Source organism: Mustela erminea, chromosome 4 (genome assembly GCF_009829155.1).
Source record: "Mustela erminea isolate mMusErm1 chromosome 4, mMusErm1.Pri, whole genome shotgun sequence".
NCBI classification, from domain to species: Eukaryota; Metazoa; Chordata; class Mammalia; order Carnivora; family Mustelidae; genus Mustela; species Mustela erminea.
In genome coordinates, this window is record NC_045617.1 from 95085925 (window position 1) to 95112618 (window position 26694).

Genomic DNA, 26694 nt, shown 5'->3' on the forward strand with positions numbered 1-26694 from the left:
GAATCCTGCATTCCTGTCTGTTATGGGTGAAACTGTGTTCCCCATCATTCATACGTTGAAATCCTCATGTCTAGGACCTCAGAATATGAACTCACTTGGAAATAATGTCTTGCAGATGTAGTTAACAAAGATGAGATCACACTAGCATACAATAGGGCCAAATCCAGTAAGACTGGTGTCCTTATAAAAGAGGCAGTGTGGACACACACTGGGAAGGCGTCATGTAAACATAAAGGCAGACAACAGGGGATGCATCTATAGCCAAGGATCAGCAAAGCCTCAGAAGCCAGCAGAGAGGCAGGGAGCAGATTCCCCCTCACAAAACACTAACCCGATTTGACATTTTGATGTGCTTGTAGCCCCCAGAACCATGAGATGATGTATCTCTGTTGTTTGAAACATGCAGTTTGTGGTATTCTGTTATGGCAGCCCTAGGACTCTAATACAGTAGGGTCAGATTCAGATTCCAACACTGACTTTATTCTCTACCTTCTATGTTACCTTAACCAAGGTACACAGTACCTTTCAGTCTGTTTTGTTAAACCAACACAACACTTCCCACCTCACACCTTTGAATGGACCAAGTATATAATATGCGTGTACTCTGTAAATGATAAAGATTTTACATGGCTGGCCATATGAGTAAATGAGAACCGAACTTGCTTATTAATTCCCATGAACTTACAATGCTATGTCACAACCACAGAAAGTTCATATTACATATGAATGTTACTGAGCACCGTTTAGCTTTTAAATGTGCTAGACACATTTAGGTACAAAGGTATGGCTATGAGGAGTATATAAGTCAAGTCAAGGCAAAATAGAAACCCTCTTGGTATGGAATTTACCAACCTCTCAAATTTATCTGGGGCTTTTTCTATTGTCTTGACCCTCTGTTATCTCTCATATGAAGGGGGCGGATAAGAGCAAAGGGACAGGCCCCTTGATATTCTAAGATACATGGCAATGTTTAACTCTCTTTTTCTCTGTAAACAGGGATTCGTGTGATATAGCCACGGATAATTTAACCCTATTTGATCCCTTTTTTCCTCAATGATAGTGTGGAACACATTACTACAGCCACTACGACTGCTGCTGGGATTGAAGACATTCTTGCAGGTCTATTATATACTGGATGATTATATTTATACATAATATATACATATGTATACTTACACATGCATATGTATACACAAACACACAAACATACACTTTACACAGGTAAAGGGAAGATGACAAACATCCAGGAAACTGAAAAAACAAACAGGATCAAAGACATGACTTAAGCGGAAAATATATGCTGCTCCCAATATATGTGCGTGTGTGTGTGTGTATATAAATATATAATATATATATAATATATAATATGTAACATGTTATATTATATATTTTGATATATATCTATATGATACATGATCGTATATTAAATATGTTAATTATATTACATATTATAATTGTATACATTATAATATTATATACATATATTTCCCTCTACATAATGTCTTTGTTCCTAATGTGTGGATATATATATATTTCATATAGGGAGGAATAGGGAGAAGCAATGAGTGAGTCATGGTCAATATTTTAAATATATGCTGTTTCATCACAGTATTTGCCTAATCAGAGAAATCTTAGATTTCTTATGAATCTTAAAATCATTATTTTTAAGATCTTTAATCTGTCTTTCCTTTATTATTATTGAAAAATATTTATCTTAGAGAAAGAGGGGAAGAACCTTCAAACAGACAGTCCACTGAGTGCAGACCAGATGCAGGGCTCACCACATGACCCTGAGATCACGATCTGAGCCAAAATCAATAGTCCGCTGCTTAACTGACTGAGACACCCAGGTGCCCCTGTCTTTCAACATTCTTACTGTAACAGGATTCTTTATTTTCACATTATCAAATGGACATTCTTTTTGGCACCAATTCATACTGTAGCTTTTCTAATTCCAACTCCAATTACACAAAATACCTCATTTCAGAATGTCTCAGGCCATCATTGTCCTGATAATAAACATTCCCCCAAAATAACCTTCACCAGACATACTTCTCAGTCACAGGGCTTATCTTAGTCATCAGTCACAGCTCCTCCAGGGAGATGTTACCTGAACTCATTAACTTGCATATCAGGCAAAAGGAAGTCAGCACCCTTGGATTTTTCTTTTTATCCCTGACACTTTTCTTTTAATGCCAGCGCAAGGATTATACTATTTCACAACATTTTTTTTAGGCAATATTTAGTTGTTTCTGTAGAGCATCACAGTATTAGAACACTATTTCTTCTTGTGTGGGTCAGGAATAGGTTTTGTAACAGAAATAGGTTTTGTAGACAGTGCTTTCTACTCCTTAGAATCATAAGAACACTTGTCACATATAAAGACTTAGCAGAGATATGATACCATTGTGCACCATAATATTCTGTTAAAGAGTTACATATTAACTAAAAATTAATAGGGCATTAAAACTACGGTATCAGAATTACAGGAAACCAAGGATGAGATGCTCATGTTAAACTGTTGGTCTCTAGAGGTACAAATGAGTTTATGTACATTTATGTAACAGAGCTGATAACTGATGCCTTTTGAAAATGTATAAACGTTCTGGAATCACTGATTAACTGATAATTCCTCTGATAAAAATAAGTCCTTCTTTTATCGCCTTCAGAATTTGCTAATTCATTGCCATTTTTACTGTGTATTCACCTAGATAATTTCTCTTCCCATTTTCAATATCCTAGTGTAAGCATTCTCACCATGTGGTCCAGAGAGCTCAATACAGAGGACCCAGAAGATCAAAATTATCTTCATAATATCAAATATATAATATTAAATATATAAATATAATATTAAAACATACAGAAACAACTACAGAAACAACTGAATCTCATTTTCTCATCTATATAGAGCTTTCTAGAGACAACCTAGTATGTGATATTGTAACTGAATACAGAAACAAATAGGATAATCTCTCTTCCAATAGGCCACACATTAATAAGGCTTGCAAAAATATAATGACATTCTTTTCACTAATCTTTTTGCTTTGAAAAACATTTATTAAAACACGTTAATTGTATTGATAAGTAATGGGTTTATGTTAAATGAATACTTTTTAAATTGTAATTTCTAGTATAGTAGATATATCTTAAGTTCTTTGGGTTTCTTAGTGCTATTTTATATTATTAAAAATACTGTGATTAACATGTTAGAGAACCAGACCATGTTAGAGAGTAGACCAGAGATGTTTTATTTTTCTTACTTTGGCCCCAAGGAGTCATAAGCTAAGGAACAGTTAGCCCAGTTAGCCTTCCCATTCTGACCCCAGTATTGGGAGAAAAAGGAGAGTTAAGCATTGCCATGTATCTTAGAATATCAAGGCACCTGTCCCTTTGCTCATTTTCCCCTTCATATAAGATACAACAGGATACCAAAGCAATAGAAAAAGCCCCAGATAAATTAGAGGGGGTGGTGAATTCCATACCAAGAGGGTTTCTATTTTGCCTTGACTTGATTTATATACTCTTCATAGCCATATCTTTACTTGTACAGTCAATAGTATTACAATATTTTGGTGTTGGACTAATGTAATACCTTACTATGTGGCTTTCTGGACTAAAATCTCTTCCCTCTTATCCAGAGTAATTATCCAAAACTGGATTTTAGGGGGTGTAGCTCAGTGGTAGAACATTTGACAGCAAAACTGGATTTTTGGCAGGGACATTCTCATCCAGAAATATCAACGATTTCTCCATTACCTGCAGTAAATGTCTAAACATTTTGTAGTCTTAGGATCACAGATTTTTCAATCTTTAAGGGAACACAGAAATCATCAGATCAAACGTTTCATGCTTTAAAACAAGAAATTGAAGCCCACAAGTGACATAGCTCCATTATGATAATAAGAGCAATAACAGCAATCAAAATGGGAATTGTAGTTGAGTCTGCATCTGATATTTGTGGTCCTACAAAATACCCTAATCCACATTTCCAAAAATGTCTACTTACCAATATAGTATTTCCACTTCAACTGTACTACCCTTCTAATTGTCCTTGGAGTGCACTATGTAAATTTCCACCACTGCCCATTTAATTCTCCCAAGTGTGATATTCTCCTCTAGTCTCTATACCTACTTTCCAGGATTTATCAAAGGTAAACCTTCTCTCTAAGATTGTCTTGGACCAATTCAACACACATAATCTTTCCTTGGTGTTCAGGTTATATTTTTCTATGAATAGTATACACTTTATTCATATAATATTTAGCCATCCACAATGCTCTATTTTTCTGTGTATCATTTCTTAAGGTTGCATCTTATAATTTCATTTCATGTTGAGTACATGAAGGATATTTAATTATATCAGATTATAGGGGTTCTTCTCTAACACATTAGAGAACAAATAATATATTCACTATATCTTTTCATTTGTAAGAATATATTTACTAGACTATTAAAAAGATTAGATAAATAGCATTCAGTAAGTCTACAATGGGCTTCCTTAAAGATTTCTGAAGCATGTTTTAGTCTCACTGATCCTTGTGTCATTCCTAAGTTTACCTCTACCTGCAAAATCAACTCAACTGCAGTGATGAGTGAGATTTAAAACCATTAAATAAATATGAAAGAATTTTGAGTTAGCTTGATCAGAGTTTACTATGACAATATGAATTCAGAGGGAAGACTTTATAGTTCAAAGGGGATGAGCACATATATTTATCTTCAAAAGAAATCACTTGAGACATCCAGCAAAAAGAAAATTAGTAGCTAATTCAATTTCACTGTATCACCTAATAATGAATGAACTTAAATGAGGATTTTAATCCCTCTACCTGCTTGCTCTCATTCCGTCTATCTGTATACTCAACAGATGATGGCAAAGGTCCACATTAGTACTGTGGGGCACCTTGACTGGCTCTGGGGCCCTTTCTCCAATTCTGTACAAAGATACAAAATAAACTTTGGGGAATGTATTGGTTATATCAAGGGAAGAACGAGACGGGGACTATTCTACACAATTCCTGACCAGTTCTTGCCAGCTTTCTCATTGACTTCTTGTTTATTTCAACATATATGCAATTCTTCCTAATTACAAAGATGATGAAATATTTGCCTCATTGAAAGTAAAAAGGTAAATACTTTACTCTCCGCCAAAGTTAAATTTGCTAAACATTCTATTGCAATAAATAATGTTTACCTCATAGAGAAAATTTTTACCATGAAAATTGAACTACCATTTCTCTGCAGAACTGGTTTGTTGTAGAAGAAAGATTATTGACTTAGGGGCTAGATAGATCTAAATTTAAACCCTTCCTCCCCACCTTGCAGGATGCATTACCTTGAGCCATTTTTTTTTTTTAATTTACACTCAGTCACCTCCCTCTTTATCTTAAACAGTGATTTCATAAAGGGTTGTTCAGTGAAATAGGGTAAATAATAAAAGTAAAGCAGTTGGCACAAAGGAATATTTTGATAAATATTAATTCTTATCCCTTATTCTCATCAATACCCATCACCTGGATTCCCACACTACACATAACCTTTCTTAACATTTTTTATCAATTATATGGTATTTGAAAACATCATAGAGCACTAAATTCAATTCCATAAGAGAACTGGTATCATGTAGGAAAGCTTTCGATCACAGTTCATTACAACCTATTTCTGTCAACTTTGAGGGATGAGGACTCTGCTGATCTTTTGATTATATAAGATCAATAGAATCTTTAATGTATGCGTAATACCTTCAGGTCCCGTAAGTTACCTCTGAGAAAATCAGTCGAAGCCATTCATCAAGGCCCAAGGATGGGTAGTGACAAAAGAACAAGGAAGGTTCAGAGATCTGATTCTAACATTCAATCATCATTAATTTCTTCCTTGGAGAATGGGAAACTTCTGAAATATTTTTAGTAGTATCATAGGTTGATGCCATCTTTTATCCTTGAGAAGATTATCTTGTTAATAGCAAGCATTCCCCATAATGTGTGGGAAAAATTAGGGCCTAAACAGGCATGTTGTTTACAGAGTCCATTTTCTGTTATCTGTGTCCTTAATTAAGGTAATTCCTTTATTCTGCAGCAAAGGTATTTGTCATTTCTCTCGTAGGTCATTTGAAATTGATGGATGCTACAAAATTCAGTGTATGTGTGTTATTATGTGCATATATAATTCATTGTCCCTTCCACTGACATTAATTGAGTAAAATAACCTTATACAGAGATCTGGCTTTGGTTTAGTCTTAGTATAATGGTTCAGTTTTATGTCATGCCTCTCTTTTTTTTTTTTTAAGAGTCTTTAAAACCATGTGATTTGGAGTCAAATGGGCTCGTTATTTGGTGTCAAATGGGCTCGTTATTTGGTATGCTTATCCAATTTTATTTCCTTCAGTTCATTTGAAAGTATATTAACATGTACCTAAAACTGCACTTGTATTTTCCATTTCACACCTCTTTCATCTATATGCAGGAAGGTTGGTATGCCATGCTATTTAAATTAGGTGTTTGCAGTGTGGTGTTAATGAAGTTCATGTCATGACTTCATTCCCCACTCCGAATATAAAAAACAACATCTGTGTTCCGAAGATAGACTCCAGATGTAATCAAGTCAGATATTTGATATGACAGGGGACCACACAGTGACAACTTTTACTTTTATGAGAAAAATAACTCAAACATACATTCTGCTGATTCACATGATCAGGACTTGCACAGTAGACTCCTCTAAAGTGGAGCAAAGCCAAAGTTTTTGGATGAAGTGCTTCCTCAAAATGATACCTGAAATTTCTTTCATAAGGATGCTGAGTCACTCATTCCAAATTTCAAGATAAAATGAAATGGCATATTCCTCCTGGGACAAAAAGCACAGGGACCAAGTTATTTCCCATATTCATTGATTTCAAACACCTGGCAAACCAGACAAAGCTACTGAGCCAGCTACTAGAAACACACACTCCAAACTGGGACTGGGAAAAATTTACTATGTATGTTGTTCAATGTTTTTCCTATTACTCAGAAAAACAATATTCCATTTATATTAAGTCAATTTGCAGTAATAAAACTGATTATACAAACTAAATTTTAAAGCAGTTATACACCGAGGCATGTATCCATTGAAAATCACCATGCACATTCACTTGAAAACATGTACAACAATGTACCATAGCCACATAGCCACATCCCAATAACAGAAAACTCAAAACAGCTACAGTGTCCAGCAAACTTAGAATGGCATATTCATAAAATGGGATATTCTACAACAGTGAAAGTGATCTACTAATACACCTAGCAGTTTGAAAAAAAAAAAAAAGTCATATGCATAATGTTGACCAAAGCAAGAACCACATACAATATAATGCATTTGTACAAACTTCAAAATACCTACAACTATACTATTTAAGGTTGATAGTTTAGGAAATAAAATGCTCAGCATTTTCTAGAATTGTATACAAATACAGAACTCAGAGGCACCTGGGCGGCTCAGTCAGCTGAGCATCTGTTTGAGCAGAGAGTCCTGGGATCGAGTCCTGCATCAGGGGACTTTTCTCCCTCTCCCTCTACTTGTGCATTTTCTCTCTCCCTCTCTCAACAAATAAATAAAATCTTCTTTAAAAAAAAGTACAGAACTCAGATTGGTGGTGGGGGAGGGGTTGTGATTGAAAGGATGTATAATGAAAGGTTCTGATATTCTGTGATAATTTCTTTTGTTAGACTAATTGTGCCCATGTAGTATTCACTTTGTGAACTATCATTGAACTATATATTTTTGAGGTGGGCTTTTCTAAATGCATGATCTATTTCACACATCTAAAGCATAATCCATTTTCATATATTTTCCAAATCCCTTCAGAGCTGAAGGTTGGTTTACATTTGCAGAGAGAATATAAAAATGAAGAAACATACTTTACAGAAGGGTAATAGATTTTTTTTTTTGTCATTTAGCTGCCATGCAAAATTTCAAATCCTGTGCATGTGTGCCTGCACACGTATTTGCATATATAAATGGTGCTATTTGGTAACTCCCTATCTGAGAATCTGAATCCCTATCAGATTCTCCCTATTTCAGCAGAATCTGAAATTGAGAACTGTACGACAACTTCATATGTTACACAGAGGGCTAACTTGAAACAGTCAGACAACGATGTCATACAACTTTCTATGTATAATTTTCATAAGGAAACTATTGCTCTAAGCTTATATTTTACTTAAATTGAGATGGACCATGATATTATCTGGGTTTTATCTGATTTATACTGAATCCTGCCAGTTTCCCTTGTCTGACATAGTAGTTGACTTTTTTTTTTTATGCCTTTATTTTTTTTTTTATTTTTTTTTTCCAGCATAACAGTATTCATTATTTTTGCACCACACCCCGTGCTCCATGCAATCCGTGCCCTCTATAATACCCACCACCTGGTACCCCAACCTCCTACCCCCCCGTCCCTTCAAAACCCTCAGATTGTTTTTCAGAGTCCATAGTCTCTCATGGTTCACCACCCCTTCCAATTTCCCCCAACTCCCTTCTCCACTCTAAGTCCCCATGTCCTCCATGCTATTTGTTATGCTCCACAAATAAGTGAAACCATATGATAATTGACTCTCTCTGCTTGACTTATTTCACTCAGCATAATCTCTTCCAGTCCCGTCCATGTTGCTACAAAAGTTGGGTATTCATCCTTTCTGATGGAGGCATAATACTCTATCCCCAGGGGTACAGGTCTGTGAATCACCAGGTTTACACACTTCACAGCACTCACCAAAGCACATACCCTCCCCAATGTCCATAATCCCACCTCCCTCTCCCAAACCCCCTCCCCCTAGCAACCCTCAGTTTGTTTTGTGAGACCAAAAGTCACTTATGGTTTGTCTCCCTCCCAATCCCATCTTGTTTCATTGATTCTTCTCCTACCCACTTAAGCCCCCATGTTGCATCACCACTTCCTCATATCAGGGAGATCATATGATAGTTGTCTTTCTCTGCTTGACTTATTTCACTAAGCATGATACGCTCTAGTTCCATCCATGTTGTCGCAAATGGCAAGATTTCATTTCTTTTGATGGCTGCATAGTATTCCATTGTGTATATATACCACATCTTCTTGATCCATTCATCTGTTGATGGACATCTAGGTTCTTTCCATAGTTTGGCTATTGTGGACATTGCTGCTATAAACATTCGGGTGCATGTGCCCCTTTGGATCACTACGTTTGTATCCTTAGGGTAAATACCCAATAGTGCAATTGCTGGGTCATAGGGCAGTTCTATTTTCAACATTTTGAGGAACCTCCATGCTGTTTTCCAGAGTGGCTGCACCAGCTTGCATTCCCACCAACAGTGTAGGAGGGTTCCCCTTTCTCCGCATCCTCGCCAGCATCTGTCATTTCCTGACTTGTTTATTTTAGCCATTCTGACTGGTGTGAGGTGATATCTCATTGTGGTTTTGATTTGTATTTCCCTGATGCTGAGTGATATGGAGCACTTTTTCATGTGTCTGTTGGCCATCTGGATGTCTTCTTTGCAGAAATGTCTGTTCATGTCCTCTGCCCATTTCTTGATTGGATTATTTGTTCTTTGGGTGTTGAGTTTGCTAAGTTCTTTATAGATTCTGGACACTAGTCCTTTATCTGATATGTCATTTGCAAATATCTTCTCCCATTCTGTCAGTTGTCTTTTGATTTTGTTAACTGTTTCCTTTGCTGTGCAAAAGCTTTTGATCTTGATGAAATCCCAATAGTTCATTTTTGCCCTTGCTTCCCTTGCCTTTTGCGTTGTTCCTAGGAAGATGTTGCTGCGGTTGAGGTCAAAGAGGTTGCTGCCTGTGTTCTCCTCAAGGATTTTGATGGATTCCTTTCGCACATTGAGGTCCTTCATCCATTTTGAGTCTATTTTTGTGTGTGGTGTAAGGAAATGGTCCAATTTCATTTTTCTGCATGTGGCTGTCCAATTTTCCCAGCACCATTTATTGAAGAGGCTGTCTTTTTGCCATTGGACATTCTTTCCTGCTTTGTCGAAGATTAGTTGACCATAGAGTTGAGGGTCTATTTCTGGGCTCTCTATTCTGTTCCATTGATCTATGTGTCTGTTTTTGCGCCAGTACAATGCTGTCTTGATGACGACAGCTTTGTAATAGAGCTTGAAGTCCGGAATTGTGATGCCACCAACGTTGGCTTTCTTTTTCAATATCCCTTTGGCTATTCGAGGTCTTTTCTGGTTCCATATAAATTTTAGCATTATTTGTTCCATTTCTTTGAAAAAGATGGATGGTACTTTGATAGGAATTGCATTAAATGTGTAGATTGCTTTAGGTAGCATAGACATTTTCACAATATTTATTCTTCCAATCCAGGAGCATGGAACTTTTTTCCATTTCTTTGTGTCTTCCTCAATTTCTTTCATGAGTACTTTATAGTTTTCTGAGTATAGATTCTGTGTCTCTTTGGTTAGGTTTAGTCCTAGGTATCTTATGGTTTGGGGTGCAATTGTAAATGGGATTGACTCCTTAATTTCTCTTTCTTCTGTCTTGCTGTTGGTGTAGAGAAATGCAACTGATTTCTGTGCATTGATTTTATATCCTGACACTTTACTGAATTCCTGTATAAGTTCTAGCAGTTTTGGAGTGGAGTCTTTTGGGTTTTCCACATATAGTATCATATCATCTGCGAAGAGTGATAATTTGACTTCTTCTTTGCCGATTTGGATGCCTTTAATTTCCTTTTGTTGTCTGATTGCTGAGGCTAGGACCTCTAGTACTATGTTGAATAGCAGTGGTGATAATGGACATCCCTGCCGTGTTCCTGACCTTAGCGGAAAAGCTTTCAGTTTTTCTCCATTGAGAATGATATTTGCGGTGGGTTTTTCATAGATGGCTTTGATGATATTGAGGTATGTGCCCTCTATCCCTACCCTTTGAAGAGTTTTGATCAGGAAGGGATGCTGTACTTTGTCAAATGCTTTTTCAGCATCTATTGAGAGTATCATATGGTTCTTGTTCTTTCTTTTATTGATGTGTTGTATCACATTGACTGATTTGCGGATGTTGAACCAACCTTGCAGCCCTGGAATAAATCCCACTTGGTCGTGGTGAATAATCTTTTTAATGTACTGTTGAATCCTATTGGCTAGTATTTTGTTGAGTATTTTCGCATCTGTGTTCATCAAGGATATCGGTCTATAGCTCTCTTTTTTGGTGGGATCCTTGTCTGGTTTTGGGATCAAGGTGATGCTGGCCTCATAAAATGAGTTTGGAAGTTTTCCTTCCATTTCTATTTTTTGGAACAGTTTCAGGAGAATAGGAATTAGTTCTTCTTTAAATGTTTGGTAGAATTCCCCCGGGAAGCCGTCTGGCCCTGGGCTTTTGTTTGTTTGGAGATTTTTAATGACTGTTTCAATCTCCTTACTGGTTATGGGTCTGTTCAGGCTTTCTATTTCTTCCTGGTTCAGTTGTGGTAGTTTATATGTTTCTAGGAATGCATCCATTTCTTCCAGATTGTCAAATTTATTGGCGTAGAGTTGCTCATAGTATGTTCTTATAATAGTTTGTATTTCTTTGGTGTTAGTTGTGATCTCTCCTCTTTCATTCATGATTTTATTTATTTGGGTCCTTTCTCTTTTCTTTTTGATAAGTCGGGCCAGGGGTTTATCAATTTTATTAATTCTTTCAAAGAACCAGCTCCTAGTTTCGTTGATTTGTTCTATTGTTTTTTTGGTTTCTATTTCATTGATTTCTGCTCTGATCTTTATGATTTCTCTTCTCCTGCTGGGCTTAGGGTTTCTTTCTTGTTCTTTCTCCAGCTCCTTTAGGTGTAGGATTAGGTTGTGTACCTGAGACCTTTCTTGTTTCTTGAGAAAGGCTTGTACCGCTATATATTTTCCTCTCAGGACTGCCTTTGTTGTGTCCCACAGATTTTGAACCGTTGTATTTTCATTATCATTTGTTTCCATGATTTTTTTCAATTCTTCTTTAATTTCCCGGTTGACCCATTCATTCTTTAGAAGGATGCTGTTTAGTCTCCATGTATTTGGGTTCTTTCCAAACTTCCTTTTGTGGTTGAGTTCTAGCTTTAGAGCATTGTGGTCTGAAAATATGCAGGGAATGATCCCAATCTTTTGATACCGGTTGAGTCCTGATTTAGGACCGAGGATGTGATCTATTCTGGAGAATGTTCCATGTGCACTAGAGAAGAATGTGTATTCTGTTGCTTTGGGATGAAATATTCTGAATATATCTGTGATGTCCATCTGGTCCAGTGTGTCGTTTAAGGCCTTTATTTCCTTGCTGATCTTTTGCTTGGATGATCTGTCCATTTCAGTGAGGGGAGTGTTAAAGTCCCCTACTATTATTGTATTATTGTTGATGTGTTTCTTTGATTTTGTTATTAATTGGTTTATATAGTTGGCTGCTCCCACGTTGGGGGCATAGATATTTAAAATTGTTAAATCTTCTTGTTGGACAGACCCTTTGAGTATGATATAGTGTCCTTCCTCATCTCTTATTATAATCTTTGGCTTAAAATCTAATTGATCTGATATAAGGATTGCCACTCCTGCTTTCTTCTGATATCCATTAGCATGGTAAATTCTTTTCCACCCCCTCACTTTAAATCTGGAGGGGTCTTCGGGCTTAAAATGAGTTTCTTGGAGGCAACATATAGATGGGTTTTGTTTTTTTATCCATTCTGATACCCTGTGTCTTTTGACAGGGGCATTTAGCCCATTAACATTCAGGGTAACTATTGAGAGATATGAATTTAGTGCCATTGTATTGCCTGTAAGGTGACTGTTACTGTATATGGTCTCTGTTCCTTTCTGATCTACCACTTGTAGGCTCTCTCTTTGCTTAGAGGACCCCTTTCAATATTTCCTGTAGAGCTGGTTTGGTATTCGCAAATTCTTTCAGTTTTTGTTTGTCCTGGAAGCTTTTAATCTCTCCTTCTATTTTCAATGATAGCCTAGCTGGATATAGTATTCTTGGCTGCATGTTTTTCTCGTTTAGTGCTCTGAAAATATCATGCCAGCTCTTTCTGGCCTGCCAGGTCTCTGTGGATAAGTCAGCTGCCAATCTAATATTTTTACCATTGTATGTTACAGACTTCTTTTCCCGGGCTGCTTTCAGGATTTTCTCTTTGTCACTGAGACTTGTAAATTTTACTATTAGGTGACGGGGTGTGGGCCTATTCCTATTGATTTTGAGGGGCGTTCTCTGAACCTCCTGAATTTTGATGCTCGTTCCCTTTGCCATATTGGGGAAATTCTCCCCAATAATTCTCTCCAGTATACCTTCTGCTCCCCTCTCTCTTTCTTCTTCTTCTGGAATCCCAATTATTCTAATGTTGTTTCGTCTTATGGTTTCACTTATCTCTCGAATTCTCCCCTCCTGGTCCAGTAGCTGTTTGTCCCTCTTTTGCTCAACTTCTTTATTCTCTGTCATTTGGTCTTCTATATCACTAATTCTTTCTTCTGCCTCATTTATCCTAGCAGTGAGAGCCTCCATTTTTGATTGCACTTCATTAATAGCTTTTTTTATTTCAACTTGGTTAGATTTTAGTTCTTTTATTTCTCCAGAAAGGGCTTTTATATCTCTCGAGAGGGTTTCTCTAATATCTTCCATGCCTTTTTCGAGCCCGGCTAGAACCTTGAGAATTGTCATTCTGAACTCTAGATCTGACATATTACCAATGTCTGTATTGATTAGGTCCCTAGCCTTCGGTACTGCCTCTTGTTCTTTTTTTTGTGTTGAATTTTTCCATCTTGTCATTTTGTCCAGATAAGAGTATATGAAGGGGCAAGTAAAATACTAAAAGGGTGGCAACAACCCCAGGAAAAAATGCTTTAACCAAATTAGAAGAGATCCAAAATCGTGAGGGGGGAGAAAGGGGATAAAAAGAGGTTCAAAAAGGAAGAAAGAAAAAAAAAGAAAAAAGAAAAAAAAAAAGATAAAAGAAAAGAATTTTAAAAAAAAGGAAAACACCTAAGAAAAATGTAAAAAAGAAAAAATATATATATTAGATAAACTAGTAAAAAATCGTTAAAAAAGAAAAAGGTAACAGTTAAAAAAAAAAAATTTTACCCGAAGGCGAGAAAAAAAAAAAAAAAAAAAGAAAAAGAAAAAAATTAAATTAACTGCAAAACTAAAAAAAAATCACAGGGAAAAAGCCATGAGTTCCGTGCTTGGCTTTCTCCTCCTCTGGAATTCTGCTGCTCTCCTTGGTATTGAAACCGCACTCCTTGGTAGGTGAACTTGGTCTCGGCTGGATTTCTTGTTGATCTTCTGGGGGAGGGGCCTGTTGTAGTGATTCTCAAGTGTCTTTGCCCCAGGCGGAATTACACCGCCCTTACCCGGGGCCGGGGTGAGTAATCCGCTCGGGTTTGCTTTCAGGAGCTTTTGTTCCCTGAGCGCTTTCCGTAGAGTTCCGGAGGACGGGAATACAAATGGCGGCCTCCTGGTCTCCGGCCCGGAGGAGCCGAGAGCCCAGGGCCGCACTCCTCAGTACGCCCTCAGAGAACAGCGCCCAGTTACTCCCGTCTGCCTGACCTCCGGCCGCGCTCCGAGCTCACCGAGCCTGCGACCGGTTCAAGGTAACACCGAGCTGTGAGCTTACTGTCGGCTCTGTCTCTGTAGCCGGCTTTCCCGTTCCAATACCCGCAAGCTCTGCGACACTCAGACACCCCTGATCCTTCTGTGACCCTGCGGGACCTGAGGCCACGCTGAACCCGCGTGGGATTCGCCCCGGTTTAGCCTCTGGAGCGATGTCCCTCAGCGGAACAGACTTTTAAAAGTCCTGATTTTGTGCGCCGTTGCTCCGCCGCTTGCTGGGAGCCGGCCCCTCCCCCCGGGGTCTATCTTCCCGTCGCTTTGGATTCACTTCTCTGCTGGTCCTACCTTTCAGAAAGTGGTTTTTTTTCTGTTTCCAGAATTGCTGTTCTTCTTCTCTTCGATCTGCCGATGGATTTTCAGGTGTTTGCAATCTTTAGATAAGCTATCTAGCTGATCTCCGGCTAGCTGAAGCAGTCTCAGCCTGCTACTTCTCCGCCATCTTGACTCCTCCCTCCAGTAGTTGACTTTTTATAAGCCTTTGCTATGTGGTTATTTTTATTTTTTGGAAACTGAAGCAGAAACCAAAAATGTAGAAACTCAGAGTCAATTTAGTGTCATGCTTTGTGAAGTAGGAGGTAAAGAGCAGTTTCACACTGACGTTTTACTTCACATTGACCTTCCACTGCTTATCAGTCCCATCCATATTTACGTCTGCTTGCATTGCCTCCTCAGGGGCATCCAAATCTCTAAATATGGCGTCCCTACCTCAGCATCTCCTATTGACTTTTCCTAATCTTATTATTTCTGCTGATATTTACTCTGCAAGCCATTTCTGCTTTCCTAACACTATACATTGATGTTCACCCCTGAGGAATCCTTACCTTAGCAGCCTAAACAAATGAAATTAGGGAAGCAAGGTAGTCAGGTCTAGATCTCGACCAAACAGAAGAACAAGCATCTATCTGGAGGGCACAGGAAAGGAGTTAAATTGAAATAAGCATCTAAAGACAGTACTGACCACAACTATTCAAGACTGTTTTTTTTTTCTATTTTTTTTTAAGATTTTTATTTTTTGTTTATTTCACAGAGAGAGAGAGCACAAGCAGTGGGAGCAGCAGGCAGACGGAAAGGGAAAAGCATGCTCCCTGTAGAGCAAGGATCCCAGGACCCTGGAATCATGACCTGAACCAAAGGCAGAAGTTTAACTGACTGAGCCACCCAGGTGCCCCTTGTTTTGTTTTTTTTAATAAGGTACCTGGGTTAATCATAAGGGAAATCAGCAACTAAAAATCTTATGATAAAAACAGAAATCTATTTTTTTTAACAATTTGGTGACAAGCAAAGACTATCATCTTTGATTTCATATAGGACTAGGGTTATATTCTAGCTCTAATATTTTGTGGTATTATCTTAGCACCCACAAACCCTAGTATATTTATTTGTAAAACAGCTAATAATCCTTGAAAGTTTATCCTTAGAGCTAAACAGGATTTTGGATGTAAAGAGCCCTGCATTTATTTTGACATTAATAAAGGTTGACTATTACTATTGCTACCACTTTCCTATTTCCTTTGACATTCATATCCTCTGCATCTGATCTTGCAATAACCCTTTCCTCAAGGGATGTCACAGAATTTGCATTTCTTTATGATGGGTATAGAAGAGGCATTGGCTTCTTAAGGCTTTCATAGTGCATGGTAAATAAAATGGAGGTCTGAGTAAAAAGAAGATAAAGGAAGGTGAAGGTGTAAACAGAAGATGGTAAAAATGGACAGATAGATGGATGAATAAGTTGATAGATAAAAAGTAAGTAAAAGCTAAGTGTATGTCTCCTGTTAAGACAGGCTTGTGCTGAAAGGTGGTGTTGCTTCTGTATTTGAAGGCTGCAAATCTCCCAAACACATTTGAGTTTAGGAAATGATTAGATGAGCTCTATTTTTTGGATTATGTATTCCATGACTTTATATTTGAGAATTTTTAGGGCATGACACTGTACCTGTATTTTTTAAATATAAAGTCCTGGTGCACCTGGTGGCTCAGTGGGCTAAGCCTCTGCCTTCAGCTCAGGTCATGATCTCAGGGTCCTGGGATGGAGCCCCGCATCAGGCTCTCTGCTCAGTAGGAAGCCTGCTTTCCCCTCTCTCTCTGCCTGCCTCTCTGCCTTCTTGTGATCTCTGTCTGCCAAATAAATAAAATCTTTTAAAAATATAAAGTCCATAAAAATATAAAAATGATAAAAAATAATGAAAAACGATGTTTTCTCACCACACACTTCCCTATCTCCAGTTTTATTTTCCTATAAATACTTTGTTACATTAAATATTTCTTTTGAGTTCTACTTCAGTATTTAATAGTATTTCTATCACCTTTTTTGATTCAATTTTAGTTATGTATTGTCTTCCTCAATTTTTTAAAAAAAATTTAATAATTTTTTTTTTTAAAGATTTTATTTGTCAGAGAAAGAGCACAAGCAGGGTGAGAGGCAGGCAGAGGGAGAAGTAGTCTCCTTGCTGAGTAAGGAGCCCAATGTAGGACTTGATCCCAGGGTCCTGGGATCATGATCTGAGCCAAAGGCAGATGCTTAACCAACTGAGCCACGCAGGCATCCCTAATGTCTTCTTCCTGTAACTATTTAGAATTTAGGTCATTCGTGATGCCATCTCTACCATCCCACCATTTTTCTTCAAATAGTCATATTATTACCTTTAGGTCCAATTGGGTCACATTTGTAACATTTATGTTTTTATTTTGTAATTACCCACTACTTAGATTTCTAAATTTTTTCTTCTCTCTTAAATTCATCCTCCAGACAACTTCCTAAAACAAAAACAACAAAACACTTGTAGGGACTCTATTACTTGACTCATTATATGTTACAAAAAACCTGTTGTCAGCTGCCAGTCATGTATGAAAGCATAAGTAGCTGCAGAATTACACATCAAACTCATTTTCCACCAGAAATCCAAAAGACTTGTCTTTTTTTTTTTAATATTTTATTTATTTGACAGATCACAAGTAGGCAGAGAGGCAGGCAGAGAGAGGGGGAAGCAAGCAGGTTCCCCACTGGGCAGAGAGCCTGATGCAGGGCTCGATCCCAGGAATCTGGGATCATGACCTGAGCCGAAGGCAGAGGCTCTAACCCGCTGATCCACCCAGGCGCTCCTCATTTCATCGTCTTTTTAGCTTTGATTCTTGCTATTGATCCCTGCAGATGCTGGGGTTTTGTTTTGTTTTTCTCCCCTGCTCTTTGGAGATTTATATAATGTTCTTATATTCCTCAATTTCTTGCAGGGATATATCTAAGTATGCAAAGCACCCCCATTCTATTAGCTAAGTAATTGGTGGGTCTTTGCAACTTGAAATGTTGGTATTTTAGCTCCAGAGCATTCTCCAATAGTGTCTCTCCCCTGTTGTTTTCTGCTTTTTATTGTTTTCTCTTTAATCAGATAATGGAAATTAGTATTATTCCCTATTTTCAATTTCTGCCCTTTTTTGTTCTTGTTGTTCTTTCATAGAGTTCAGGTCATGATCTCAGGGTCCTGGGATGGAGCCCTGAATTGGGCTTTACACTGGGCATGGAGCCTGCTTAAGATGGTCTCTCTCTCCATCTTCCTCTGGGTGGAAAGAAAAGAAAAGAAAAGAAATTTGTAAAGCTTTTTGTTGTTCATAAATTGTTCCTTTTATTTTCTTGTTTTATGCCCGGGGTAGAGTAGAATCTCTCTATATACACCAGTTTTTCAAAAATTGTTTTATGTGCCTGAATTTATTTTATGGTCATTTTCAACTATTTCCTCCCCCTCTTTAGATATTCCTAATTGTTGAAAAGCTTTATTTCATGTTTAAAGACAATGCAAAAAAAAAAGAAATAGTTGTATGGATGAGGCTTATTAACTAACAGATTTTAATGACTTTCTGAATGAAGAATTCATTCAATTTTCATCAGTTATATCTCCCCCTATTCAACTTGTCCCTCAGATAGCAGTTGAAATTCCTTGTCTGCTATTTACAACTTTCTATTCCATTTTGCTGTGGAAATATCCTTATGTATTTATCATTTTAACTGGATAATTGGTGGGGTGGAGATTAATGTTTTTCATAAAGCTACTATTTGAAACTCAAAATCTAACTAAAATATTTTAAAGTTTGTATGCATAATAATTAAGATAATTATTGTTAAATATAAAAATTAGGAGCTTTATTTTTTTTTTAATTTATTTATTTATTTATTTTTATTTTTTATTTCCAGCATAACAGTATTCATTATTTTTGCATCACACCCCGTGCTCCATGCAATCCGTGCCCTCTATAATACCCACCACCTGGTACCCCAACCTCCCACCCCCCGTCCCTTCAAAACCCTCAGATTGTTTTTCAGAGTCCATAGTCTCTCATGGTTCACCTCCCCTTCCAATTTCCCCCAACTCCCTTCTCCACTCTAAGTCCCCATGTCCTCCATGCTTTAAGTTATTATTTACTACGTATTTTACACATAATTTATTTTAGTGTTTATTATTCCTAAATTTCAGGAAAGAAAGTGAGCTCCAAGATATTATATAAGTTCATCAAATTCACAGAAGTAGTAAACAATAGACCAGGGATTCAAAACCTCAATTTTGTTTCTGTGAAAAGTCTGCTCTTTTTACCATCTCAAACAGTTGTGTATATACCAGCCTTGCAAAACATCATGATTTTGAGTGGAAGTTGGGGATTTTACCCCGTGAAACATTTAGCAATTTCTAGAGATATTTTTTACTGTCAAAACTGTGGCATTCTAGCATCTCCTGTGTAGAGTCTGGGGATGCTGCTAAATATCCTACAATGCCCGGGATAATTCCCACTACAAAGAATTATCTGCCCCAAAATATCAACAGTATTGAAGTCAAGAAAGCTTGGTCAAGTTAGAATGCAAAATATTTATAGAAATTAGCAATTTAGGGCACCTCGGTAGCTCAGTCGGTTAAACATCTGCCTTCAGCTGAGGTCATAATCCCAGGGTCCTGGGACTGAGTCTTGCATCAGGCTCCCTGCCACAGAAGACTTCTCCCTCTGCTCACCCCCCAACTCATTCTTCCAATCTCTCTCTCTCTCTCTTGCTCATTCAAATAAAATCTTTCCCCCAAAATCGTAATTTACAGCCACAAAATATCAACTTCCAATGTGTTGGAATTTTTATTCTTTAGAACTGTAACACAATATTGTTAACATATAAACCAATATGTTAGGGGATAGCCATTTTAAAAAAGGATTCATGGTGATGACCCCGATTATTTGACAATGGTACACAAAGTATAAAGTTTGGGAGATACTGTGGACTTAAAATCATATGACTAAATTCTATAACCTTTCTCCTTTTAAATATGGTCTTTTAAGAGAAGAGTGAAGAAGCACATGGTCCTCTCAATTGATGCAGAACAAGCATCGGACAAAATATAGCACCCGTTCCTGATTAAAACTCTTCACATTATAGGGATGGAGGGGACATTCCTCAACTTCATATAACCTACCTATGAAAAACCCACAGTGAATATCACTCTCAATGTGGAAAAGCTGACAACCTTCCCTTTGAGATCAGGAACACGACAAAGATGCCCACCCTCGCCACTGTTTTCAACATAGTGCTAGAAGTCCTAGTAACAGCAATCAGACACAAAAAGAAATAAAAGGAATTCAAATTGGCAAAGAAGATGTGAAACTCTCTCTCTTCACAGATGACATGATGCTTTATATGGAAAATCCAAAAGACTCCACCCCCAAACTACTAGAACTCATACACCAATTCAGTAATGTGGCAGGATACATAATCAATGCACAGAAATCAGTTGCTCTTATACACTAACAATGAAAATATAGAAAGGAAAACCAGAGAATTGATTCCATTTACTATAGCACCAAGAACCATAAGATACCTTGGAATAAACCTAACCAAAGAGGTAAAGGATCTGTACTCAAGGAACTAGAGAACACTCCTGAAAGAAATTGAAGAAGACACAAAAAGAAAAGCATTCTATGCTCATTGATTGGAAGAATAAACATTGTTAAAATGTCTAAACTGTCCAGAGCAATCTATACTTTCAATGCTATCCTGATCAAAATTCCACCAGCATTTTTCAAAGTGCTGGAACAAACAATCCTAAAATTTGTATAGAACCAGAAAAGACCCCGAATTGTTAAGGAGATGTTGAAAAAGAAAAACAAAACTGGGGACATCATAGTGCCTGATTTCAAGCTTCATTACAAAGCTGTCATCACCAAGATAACATGGCACTGGCACAAAGACAGACAGACCAGTGGAACAGAGTAGAGAGTCCAGATATGGACCCTCAACTCTATGGTCAAATAATCTTCAACAAAGCAGGAAAAAATATCCAATGGAAAAGAGACAGTCTCTTCAATAAATAGTGCTAGGAAAATTGGACAGCTATATGAAGAAGAATGAAACTCGACCATTCTCTTACACCGTACACAAAGGTAAACTCAAAATGGATAAAAGACCTCAACATGAGACAGGATTCCATCAGAATCCTAGAGGAGAACATAGGTAGTAACTTCTTCAATATCAAACACAGAAACTTCTTTCAAGATATGTCTCCAAAGGCAAAGGAAACAAAAGCGAAAATGAACTTTTGGGATTTCATCAAGATCAAAAGCTTCAGCACAGCAAAGGAAACAATCAACAAAACAAAGAAGCAACACATGGAATGGGAGAAGATATTTGCAAATGACACTGTAGACACAGGACTGATATCCAAGATCTATAAAGAACTCCTCAAACTACACACAAAAAAACAGATAGTGTCAAAAAATGGGCAGAAGACATGTACAGACACTTCTCTGAAGAAGACATACAAATGGCTAACAGACACATGAATAAATGTTCATCATCAGGGAGATTCAAATCAAAAGCACATTGAGATACACCCTTACACCAGTTAGAATGGCCAAAATTAACAAGGCAGTAAACAACAAGTGTTGAAGAGGATGTGGAGAAGGGGAACCCTCTTATACTGTTGGTGGGAATGCAAGTTGGAGCACCCACTTTGCAAAACAGTGTGGAGATTCCTTAAGAAATTAAAAATAGAGCTATCCTATGACCCTGCAATTGCACTACTGGATATTTACCCCAACGATACAGATGTAGTGAAAAGAAGGGCCATCTGTATCCCAGTGTTCATAACAACAATGGCCTCAGTCGCCAAATTGTGGAAAGAGCCAAGATGCCCTTCAACAGACAAATGGATAAAGATATTGTCCATATATATAATGGAATATTACACAGCCATCAGAAAGGACAAATACCCAACTTTTGTATCAACAGCATGGGACTGGAAGAGATTATGCTGAGTAAAATAAGTCAAGCTGAGAAAGTAAATTATTATATGGTTTCACTTACTTGTGGAGTATAAGGAATAACATGGAGGGCATTAGAAGGAAAGGAAAAGTTAATTGGGTGAAATCAAAGGGGGAGATGAACTGTGAGAGACTATGGACTCTGAGAAATAGTGTTTTGGAAGGGAGGGTGTGGTGAGTATTATGGAGGGCACCTACTGCATGGAGCACTGGGTTTGGTACATAAACAATGAATCTAGGAACACTTAAAAGTTAAATAAAAATATTAATAGGGTCTTTTTATTTGATGATGCTAAACATTAGAGAAGCTGGGAAAGTGAAGATCTGAGGAAGAATTGTGGTATTTTACTCATAGTAAACCTAAAGAAAGCAATCAAGAGTAACCACACTTGCTGGTTTAAAGATGTCAAAAATAATGTCAAAATATACACTATCTTCTCTTTCTCTGTCACCTCTGATGCTATGGGACCATCTAAGTTTCTTCAAAATATGTCAACTCAACCATTAATCCTACAGCTAATGCTCCCTTTCCTACAACTGGTTGTGCAGTTTACCACATAACACAGAGCTAATGTCTGCCTGCCTGATGTTTTCTCTCCCTAGCTGGGAAGCCAGCTTCTCAAAGAGCAAGTCCTACAGTAATGAGGGAAAATTGTATCTAGGAAACTGTCCATCCAGCAAAGCTGTTCATCTGTCTTCAGCCTTTCTACAAATGTGCATTTCAAACAGCTCCAGTTATGAAGAAGGGAAAAAAATAATGGTTTTTAGTAGAGGATTTAAAAAAAAATAGCATAAATTCAAGCAAGTCAAAAAAAGGGATTTCCATTAAATTCTACAAAGAGGCTCTTTAGGTTTCCCTGAGAGTCACACTGTCAGAAAATTCTTGTTCCATAAGCTTATTATCTGCCCTAAGCTATTTTGAGGAACCTATATTTTTAAAGTTTTGTGATTCATATTAAAACTTTGTTTAAATATGTTTGTTCAGCTAATGTTTTCTTAAAATAGGTCTTGGAAAAATATAAAGGATATTTCTTTATGTTGTGGTTTTTACCTAAAAACTGTAATGTAGTTAGCATTCATGAAAAGTGTTTTCTTCACATGGTTTATGAGCAATTTAAGCAGATAAAGTGTAGGGGGCGGGGACAAATTTTAGTGTACTGTGTGAATGCTACAGAAGGAGAAGTGTGAGACAGGAAGGATACAAGGAAGAGGCATTAATCTATCCCTGGAGGATAAGTGAAGTTTTCTAGGAGGAGATAATCATTGAACTGATTCATAAATAATAGTTGGAATTTAGGTGGTCAGAACAAAGGAAAATAAATTTTAGGTCATATAAACAAAGGCACAAAACAGTATAGCATGATATTTTAATTCTAACATTGAGGAATGGGTGAGTTCCTAAGTTTAATTATTACCTGCATAAGATACACAACAAGCATTTTCAATAACTTTAATGCCAAAAATATCCTTCTTTTTTGTCTATTGCCTTAAACAATTTGGGTCTGCAATGACATAACATTTGTCATGCTGTATATTATACTTACATTTATTATACTTTTGAAACAGATGAAAGATTAGATTGCTGCTCAAAGATGAGTTGGTCTCCTTTCCTTCTACACTACTTCCAAATACAGTGTTCCTTTTTAGAATATTTGTTAATGTATCGTGAATGACAAGTGAAATTTACATGCCAAATTTATGATGGTGGTTTTGAAACCTCATTCTTGAAACCCTTCTTGAGCATGTTAAAATATAGATATAGATATAGAAAATTCAAATTTGATTGATGTGATATTCTCCTTAATGAGAAAATGAAAATGAAAAACTTCATTTTCTAGAATTGTATATTCATGGAGTCATGCACTATTTTTTTTTTTTTTGGTCTAGATTCTCTCACTCAACCTGATTATTCTGAGATTCACTCATATTGTGGCATGGATGAACAGTCTTTTTAGAGCTAAAACAAAAACAAAAACAAAAACCTGATTTTTTTTAATCCATTTACCTGTAGATTGACTTTTGTGCTGTGTTTTGCTTTGATTATAAAAAAAAGCTGCTATGAACATTTGTATACAAGTATTTGTATGAACAAATGCTCTCAATTCTCTTGGGCAAATAGCTAGATGTATAACAGATCAAATGGTAGCATAGGGGCCCCTGGATGTCTCAGTGGGTTAAAGCCTCTGCCTTCAGCTCAGGTCATGATCCCAGGGTCCTGGGGTCAAGCCCTGCATCGGGCTCTCTGCTTGGCAGGGAGCCTGCTTCCTCCTCTCTCCTTGCCTGCCTCTCTAGCTACTTGTGATCTCTGTCAAATAAATAAATAAAATCTTTATTTAAAAAAATTATTTTTTTCTTACTCTTGGGTATACACACACATATATCAACTGTATGTTTGTGTTATGAGTGTGTATGTGTATACATATACACACACAAATATCTAGCCATATATTTTTCCAGTTCATAGTTATCTTTTATGTCTTCAAAAAATTTGAACAGAATTTCCTAAAATTTTGATAAAGTTTGATTTATCCAATTGTTCCTTTGTGTATGTTTTTGATATGTGTTGAAATTATGCCTCAAAGAAGACAAAGATTAATTTCTTTATGAGATGTATATATCCAAGTTTTTCTTATTAAACAAATATAAAGATATTTAAATATTACAGCAAAATTTGTGGGAAAGACCATTCTTTGTCAACTAAATTACATTTACAATATTATTGACCTATACTCTGAAAACTATAAAATACTCATAAAAAATATCAAGATACACAAAATAATGGAAAGGCATTTCATATTGATGGTTTGAAAAAATAAATATTGTTAAAATGTCTGTCCTACCCAAAGAAATATATAGATTTAACACAATTTCTATCAAACTACCAACAGAATTTTTCACAGAACTAGAACAAGCAATCCCAAAATTTCAATGGAACCACAAACATACTGAAATAACCAGACAAATCTTGAAAGAGAAAAACAAAGCTGGAGGTACTACAATTCCAGATTTCAAGTTATACCACAAAACAGTAGTAATTAAAACAATATGGTAATAGCATATAAATAGATACAAAGACCAATAGAAGACCCAGAAATGAACCCATAATCATATGGTCAATTAATCATGACAAGGAAGGAATGAAAATACAATGGGAGAAAGACAGTCCCTTCAACAAATGGTGCTTAAAAAACAAATGATGTTTACAAAAAAACATGCAAAAGAATGAAACTGGACCACTTTCTTTTACCACTGTACAAAAATAAATTTCAAATGGATTAAAAAACTAAATGTGGGACCTAAAACTATAAATTCCTTGAAGAGAACATAATCAGTAATCTCTGACACGAACCATAGCAACATTTTCCTAGACATGTCTCCTGAAGCAAGGGAAATAAAAACAAAAATAAACTACTGGGATTGCATCACAATAAAAATTTTGTGCACAGTGAAGGAAACAATCAACAAAAGTAAAAAGCAACCTACTGAATGTGAGAAGATATTTGCAAATGACATATCCAATAAAGGCTTAATATCCAGAAGGTATAAAGAATTTATAAAGGCTTAATATCCAGAAGGTGTAAAGAATTTATAAAACTCAATACTCTAAAAACAAATCAGCAAATTAAAAAAATGGGCAGAAGACATGAACAGAAATTTCTCCAAAGAAGACTTACAGATGACCAATGGACAGATGAAGATGCTCAACAACACTGATCATCAGGGATATGCAATTCAAAAGGACAATGAGGTATCACCTCAGACCTGTCAGAAGGGTCTAAAATTAAAAACACAAGAAACAAGAAGTGATGGTGAGAATGTGGGGAAAAAAGGAACCCTCTTGCAATGTTGATGAGAATGCAAATTGTTGCAGCCATTGTGGAAAACAGTATGGAGGTCCCTCAAAAAATTAAAATAGAACTGTCCTACAATCCAGCAATCACACTACTGGGTATTTACCTAAAAAATACAAAAATATTAACTTGAGGTGATACATGCACCCCTATGTTTATGGAAGTATTATTTACAATAGCCAAACTATGGAAGCAGTCCAGGTGTTCATCAGTTGATTTGTAGATAAAGAAGATATGGTATGTATGCGTACACACAGTGAAATGCCAGTGAACCACAAAAAATAATGAAGTCTTGCCATTTGCAACAACAACAACAACATGGCTAGAGCTAGAGCACATAATGCTAAGTAAGACATGTCAGTCAGAAAAAGACAAGTATCATATGGTCTTACTCATATGTGGAATTTAGGAAACAAAACAAATAAAAGGGAGAAAAAAAGAAAAGAAAACCATAAAAACGGGACTCAACTATAGAGAACAAAGCACTGGTTACCAGAGGGGAGGTGGATGAGGAGATGGGTAAAATAGAGGATAGGGATTAAAAAGTATACTTATATGATAAAAAAATAAGAAAAAGAAAAAGAAAAAATCCTTACACAAAAGTAAAAATACTAGAAGCATTAAATTGTGGTTCATAGAGCAGGATGAAATAAGTATACAGATATACCTGAATTAATAAAATAGCTGTTAGTTAGTCCTTAAGATATTCCTTAGCTTTACTCTTTACAACAAAGGAAATTTAAAAAAGAAAACAAAAAGAATTCTTTCAGGTAAACTTTGATGCTAGAAGTTCTTGAGGAAAATACTTTTAACACACTGAGTAAAAATAATTTCCAATCTATATTTCTATACTGAAGCAGGTTATCAAACATGGATGCAATAGGTAAAGACTATTTTCTCTAATAAAAATATGCAAATAATTTGTCTCACGTGTGTGTGTGTGTGTGTGTGTGTGTGTGTGTGTGTTTA